Source organism: Homalodisca vitripennis, chromosome 4, assembly GCF_021130785.1.
Source record: "Homalodisca vitripennis isolate AUS2020 chromosome 4, UT_GWSS_2.1, whole genome shotgun sequence".
NCBI classification, from domain to species: Eukaryota; Metazoa; Arthropoda; class Insecta; order Hemiptera; family Cicadellidae; genus Homalodisca; species Homalodisca vitripennis.
This window is the reverse complement of record NC_060210.1, coordinates 170407529-170414349: the sequence shown is the minus strand read 5'-3', so window position 1 is coordinate 170414349 and position 6821 is coordinate 170407529.

The following is a 6821-nucleotide window of genomic DNA, read 5'->3' as shown; positions in this document are numbered from 1 at the left end:
GATCTGTTTAATGCTTCTTTAACCAAAGTCAATTTTCCCTCTTAAATACAGCTATGTTGTTCTCATATATTATTCTTGGGATGTGTCTGATGTTCAGAACTATTGATCCATAGTTAACTAGTCGTTAGTGGTTAAGGTCTTTGAAAGCCTTGTGCTTGATTGAATGAACAGGGCATTGATTGGTTGTTAGATTGCTTCCTCAGGAGTTCTCCAAGGGTTCCATATGGGGCAATTTTTATTTGGCTTATTTATTAATGATATTTGAGTGAAGTACTTGCTATTTGCTGATGTTAAACTGTACCAGGAGATTAAATCATAGGAGGACTGTGATTTGTCTTTGTTATCAGTGAAAACTTTATGAAGGGAACTTGGATTGAGAGATGTAACATTGTAATGACCTTGGAGTGATGATAGACACTTCCTTGAACTTAAGTGGGGACATTGATAACATCTGCTCTAAACCTTGGTGAATGCTTGGATTGTTCTTCGTATAACAAGATTCTGCATCAGCTTGAGAGCTCTCACTATCTTATAAAAGGCATTAGTAAGACAGAATTTAGTATTTGTCTCAATTATTTGGTTCTTTTACCTGGTAGGACAGATTGGCAGACTTCAAGCGATTCAGAGAAGATTGTCCTGGCATTGAAAATGTGCTTTGACTCAGTGGCATATTTCAAGTTTTGCCGCCCAGGGGCTAGCGGCTATCTGCCGCCCCTTGTTTGTTTTATAACCAAAGTTGTACTAAAAATGTAATAGTTATAAAAAACATAATAAGTTGAAATCAATTTAATCTTGTTATCTTTGTTACCAATTATCAATTTTAGTGATGTATGTTTTATTTTACCAACACTGTAACTTTGGAAGAAATAAGAATAATATACAATAATAAACCAACTAATATATTTGAGTCATAAGTATGCAAGCGGCAAGTAAAATTTACATGTTTATTCAGGAAAAAGTAAAACAGAACTTTTTATAATTTACACCTCTACGGTGATTATATCAACTTACTTCTTGATTTGGAGACTGAGAATGAATTGATAACACCATTGAAAGCTAATTTCTTGGTCATCTCAGATTCAATGGTTAAAACAGCCACATCCCCTAAACGTGCTTTAGCCATCATTGATCTTGTGTACGTTTTTATCCATTTCAAAGTCAAGTCAAGTCAAAGCAAACTTTATTTGTGAACGTAGAGTACAGAATATGTGTCAATACATAAAAGTAATTATAAATTAGGTTGACAAATCTCTCCAGTTTGAAAATTCTTCAACGGAGTAGAATGTCTTGTCGGCCAGCCAGGTGGTGAGACGTGTCCTCAATGGCAATCTCTTCTCTTCTTTGAGATTTCTTGGCAGTAGATTGAAAAATTTTGCTCCTGCATAGGAAGGTTGTTTGGCAAACATTGCAAGTCTGTGAGATTGAAGGTTGAAATTTACTGCGTTTCTGGTGTTGTGGGTATGGATGTCAATGAATCGTTCAGCATTGCTTGTGAGAATGTGAATGATGGACTGAAAGATAAACAAGGCAGTAACAGTTTGGATACCAAGGTCTTTAAAGGCACTTCTACAAGTGTCTCTTGGTCCCAAGCTTACTAGCACTCTCATAGCCTTTTTCTGCATTATTAGGACTCTATTCAGATTTCCTGCAGTTGATCCACCCCAAACAAGCAGTCCATATCTTATGTGGGATTCAAATAGTGAGAAATAAGCAACTTTAGCTGTTGCGAGGTCTGTGACAGCTCTAACTCTTTTGAGCACATACAGGGCAGTACTCAATTTGTTGCAGACCAAATCAACATGAGGTGTCCAAGATGGAGCACTGTCTACAATAATTCCCAAGTACTTAGTTTCTTCCTCCACCTCTAACATCGGGAGTCCAACATTTTCATTTTGTGTTCTACTAAACAGTACTTGCTTTGTTTTTCCTTCGTTTAGTGCCAAGTTGTTAACATGACAGTATTGTTTGGCTACATTTAAAGCAATGAAGGCCTTACAGTCTAAATTATCAGGTTGCTTTTCTGCCAACATCAAAGCAGTATCGTCTGCATACATTGTAGAAGAGGCATACTCACTGAGATGATTAGGTAAGTCATTAGTGAACAGTATATAGAGTACTGGTCCAAGGACGGATCCTTGAGGAACCCCTCTATTGATAGGAAGTTGATCAGATCTTGCATGGTAAGTTGTGTTGTTCACTGTACATTTGATTTCAACCAATTGAGTTCTATTTTTCAAGTAGCTTGAAAACCAGCTTTCTTCTGTATTGTGAATTCCCAATGTTTTAAGCTTTTTAATGAGTAAGTTATGTCCCAGACTGTCAATGCTTTAGAAAAATCTAAGAACAAAGCTGTGGTCAAGTTTCCTTCTTCCAACTGGTCTATTACACTTTCAACAAAACTTATGATGGCTGTAGTGGTGGATCTTCCTGGTAGGAAGCCATGTTGGTGTTCAGATAAGAGATTGTTAGAAGAGAGGTGTCTCATCAATCTTGTTAAAACAATTTTTTCAATTATTTTAGAAATCGTAGGAATAAGAGATATAGGTCTATAATCACTTGCAACTTTGCACGTCTTTTGATTATTTATCAGGATAACCTTAGCTACTTTAAGATCGTCTGGAAAAATGCCTTGTAAGAGAGACTTGTTAATTATGTTTGTCAATGGAAGCCTGATTTCTTCAACTATATATTTCAATACAGTGGATGATATATCGACAATTCCAGCTGAGGGTTTTGATTTCAGTGAAAGAATAGTTTTTTCAACCTCGGTTAGATTTGTCATTTCGAACTTAAAATCAGAAACATTGTTGATTATGTCCATTTGGTTGTCAGTGAGGTCAAGATTTTCACTGGCTTCTTTCAGTGTTTTCTCCGCTACAGTTGTGAAATAAGTATTTAGGTGTTCTGCTATTTGGAGTGGATTCTGAGTTTTCTTTCCGTCAACTTCCAGTTCAATTGCTGATTCTGTTCATTTTTTTTGTTGTTCACTGTTTATGGTGTCCCAGATCGCTTTAGGCTTGTTATCAGCATTGTTAATAAAGTTGGCAGTTGCTTGTCTTCTACAAAATTTCAATCTCAAATCGTATGCTTTTTTCCTTTCTGCTTTTAATCTTTTTGCCTCAACCCTAGGTCTTAATTTTTCTTGCTCAAGAGCCTCAAGAAAGTCTTTTTGAAGTCTGGTAGCAACAGGGTCTGACATGCTTTTAAATTTATGCTTCTGGATCTAGATTTTTTGTAAGGGCAGGCTGTGTTCATTGCTGAGATGAGGATGCCACTAAGTTTTTTGTATGCTGTGTTTACATTTTCTGTATTTATGATTTCATCCCATTCCTGATCGTGGAGAATTTCTTTTAGGTGGTCCAAATTTTTCTTGTTTAAGTGCCTTCTTTCTGAATTTACGATGGGCAGAGGAGCTGAACACTTGTAGATTGAGCTTAGCTGTGCTTTATGATCTGAAATCCCAGTAGTGAATGTAGAGACATTGATTTCATGAGGAGTGATATTACTACATACACAGTCTATGGATGAAGATGTAGTATTTGTCTCTCTGGTAGGTGGGAGTTGTAAACGGTGAATATTGTATGCTGCCAAAGTATTAGTTAGCTTTGCGCGCTGTCCCTATCTTGTTTTAGACAATCGATATTTATATCCCCCATGATTATAATACGTGACTTCCATACAGGTACAGTATCCAAAATGTCAGATACATGGTCAAGGGCTACGTCAAGATCTCCTCCAGGTGGCCTGTAGATTCCCAAGACATAAGTGCATTCCTGTCCCTCTGAGATAGCAACTAGTTGCGTTTCACACACCATTTCTATTGATGGTTTTGCAATGATTGGTTCTATTTTATATCCAAATGTATTGTTCTTATAAATGGCAACTCCTCCTTTCTTATGTGTGTCCCTGGAAAAACCTGCAATGAGATCATAATTTGAGATTCTAGTATATTCAAGATGTTTATTTTTTAATCCGTGTTCAGTAAGAATTACCAGACCAGGATTTATGTTCTCAAGCATGTGACTCAATCTATTTACCTTGTTTGCTAATGAATCTACATTCTGGTGAAGAATTGTCATTTGACAATTTTTTCCTCCATGTGTTCTATTTTGATTTTTCTTGGGATTGTTATTGTGAGGACGTTCACTTGTAGGTTTTTTTAAACCAGATGCTTTATTTTCCGGAAAGAATTTATGAAGGTTTTTGTTTTTTGAAATTGTTTCAATTTGGATTTTTTCCTGGGCACTGTTTCTAAAAAATTCTGTTGAACATTTTGGGCTGGTATCATGTTGTAGTTTTTGGCCATGTGTTCTTTGTAAAAAGTTATATTTTCATTGAAAGAGTCATCTACAGTTTGGCCCTCTGAAAATTTCTTTGAATTTAAGGGTGGTTTGCAGCTGAACGGATATGTGATAATATGATCATTTTGTCTGTTTGTTTTAATTATAGAGTTGAAAAAATGAACATCTGTCTCACCTACAATGATGCTGGCGTCTTTCTCATTACTTGGAGCAAACGCAGTAGGTGTAGCCTGTGGGGTTGTCGACTGGCTGGGGTCCTCTGTCAAAGATGTTGTGGACAGTTTTTTGGTCAGGGTTTGACTGACTCCCTCCGTCAATACCGAAGCCTGTGGGGTTGTCGACTGGCTGGGGTCCTCTGTCAAAGATATTGTGGACAGTTTTTTGGTCAGGGTTTGACTGACTCCCTCCGTCAATACCGAAGCCTGTGGGGTTGTCGACTGGCTGGGGTCCTCTGTCAAAGATGTTGTGGACAGTTTTTTGGTCAGGGTTTGACTGACTCCCTCCGTCAATACCAAAGCCTGTGGGGTTGTCGACTGGCTGGGGTCCTCTGTCAAAGATGTTGTGGACAGTTTTTTGGTCAGGGTTTGACTGACTCCCTCCGTCAATATCGAAGCCTGTGGGGTTGTCGACTGGCATTTGAGAACCAAAAATTATATCTCTACTGAACAGTTTGATACAGGGATCGACAACAAATTTTCAATGATGTCAACATAGGGGTATGTGTTGAACTCTGTAGTACTTTTTGGGCATTCTTGCTCTTTAAGTTCCTTTAAGAAACAAAATAATTGTAGACATTCTATAGCAAAATCTTCTGGTGAAGAGAGATCTTTGGTATAAAAACTGCACAATTTTTTACAGTGATCAGTTAGTGTCTTTTAGTGTTTGTGAATCAGTTAGTGTTTGATTCTTCTTTTTCGCTTAAGATGAGAAATCCAAAAATCGAGCTCAGCTCATCGTATACAGGTTTTCTCTTTTACATTACATAAGATAGGGTGTCTAATATTACACAAAAAGTGTCTATTTTAAAATTCTCTCTGCCAAGAAGTTTTCCTTCAACTTCTCTAGTCTCATCAGGTGCCTTTTTATTGGTTTACCTGTGTATCATGGGACCAAGGTCATCTCACGATTATTGTGCATGTGTTTCTAGGAGTTCCTGGGTATATTACTGTGGTCATAGTTATTTTATTTTCATATTGTTATTTGCTGTAATTTTTTTGCTTTAAATCGGTTATACTTATGTTTATATCAGTATTATTTTGCATGTCTACTATTATCTAATAGCTTTACTTTGTCATTAATATATTTTTAGTGTTCGTTCTTTGTTGTTATTTTTGCTTACCTTTTAATAAATGTATAGTCATTTTATTACGCTCAATCTTTAGTATTTTTATTTATTGCATATCACTACTTATTCATCTGTTCCACTTTATTAACACATTCAGTGCGGCCGGCCCCACATGGGGACGGCAGACCTGCGCGCGCATAACGGACGTCCCCAAATGGGGCCGCCTTGCCGCTCTACACACAAAGCCTTTGTGTAATTCAGATATTTGTTGTAGACTGTTGATTCTCTGCCGCATTTTAGGTTATCACCAACGCTTTATTGTGATCGGTTTTGTTCGCGTTTACCCGTTACAGTTCTTTTTCAGTAGGAGCCCGTTGTAATCTTTGAGTGTTTAGTTTGTTGTTTCAGTGTATATAAACTGTGTAATTCTTTCTACTTTATTTGTGTTTTTTTATAAAAATGAATCCTGCAGTGCCAGGTACCTCTGGTCAGACTAACTTACACTCTAGCAATGAACAAATTACGACAGTGATGGTTCTGTGGATTTCATAGAAAGAGTTGTTGACGACTCTTCCTCATACAATTCATCTGCTTGTTCTGAAAGAGTCAAGAATCAATGCGTGGAAAGACATCACTGTACCCGATCTGAAGACATTTTAGGCGTTTCATTGCACACAGGCACAATAAAAATTAATCGAATCCAAGACTATTGGAAAAAGGATTATTTATTCAATTTCAAGTGTTTTAGTAATTTCATGTCGAGAGACAGGTTCTTGTCCATTATGCGTTGTTTGCATTTTTGAAAAACAAACGACAATGCTCTTGACCCCGGGACTGCAAACTCCATAGAAAAAATTCAGTTTGTTGTAGGTTACTTCAACGACAAAATGAAAAGTGCAGGCAGTGCACGAAACATGGCAAACCAAATGTCAAAAATGCTTTCCATTGTGTAACATGCCCTGAAAAGCCTGGCCTGTGCATGGGTCAGTGCTTTGAAGCTTACCATGACTCTTTGGAGTAAAAGACTGGACAGTTGGAGGTGGTGTATATAGTGTTTATAACTAATAAGAATAGTGATAAGGCTATAATATGCGGCTGGCCGAAATTGGGGCCGAGCTTGTAACGTCAGTGGTCAAAGAAAAACAAACGGAAATATCATTTTGACAATCATCCTGGACTTTCAATGAAACAAGTAAGTGATATTAGCAGCAGAGCGCTCGTAACAACAACTTTCG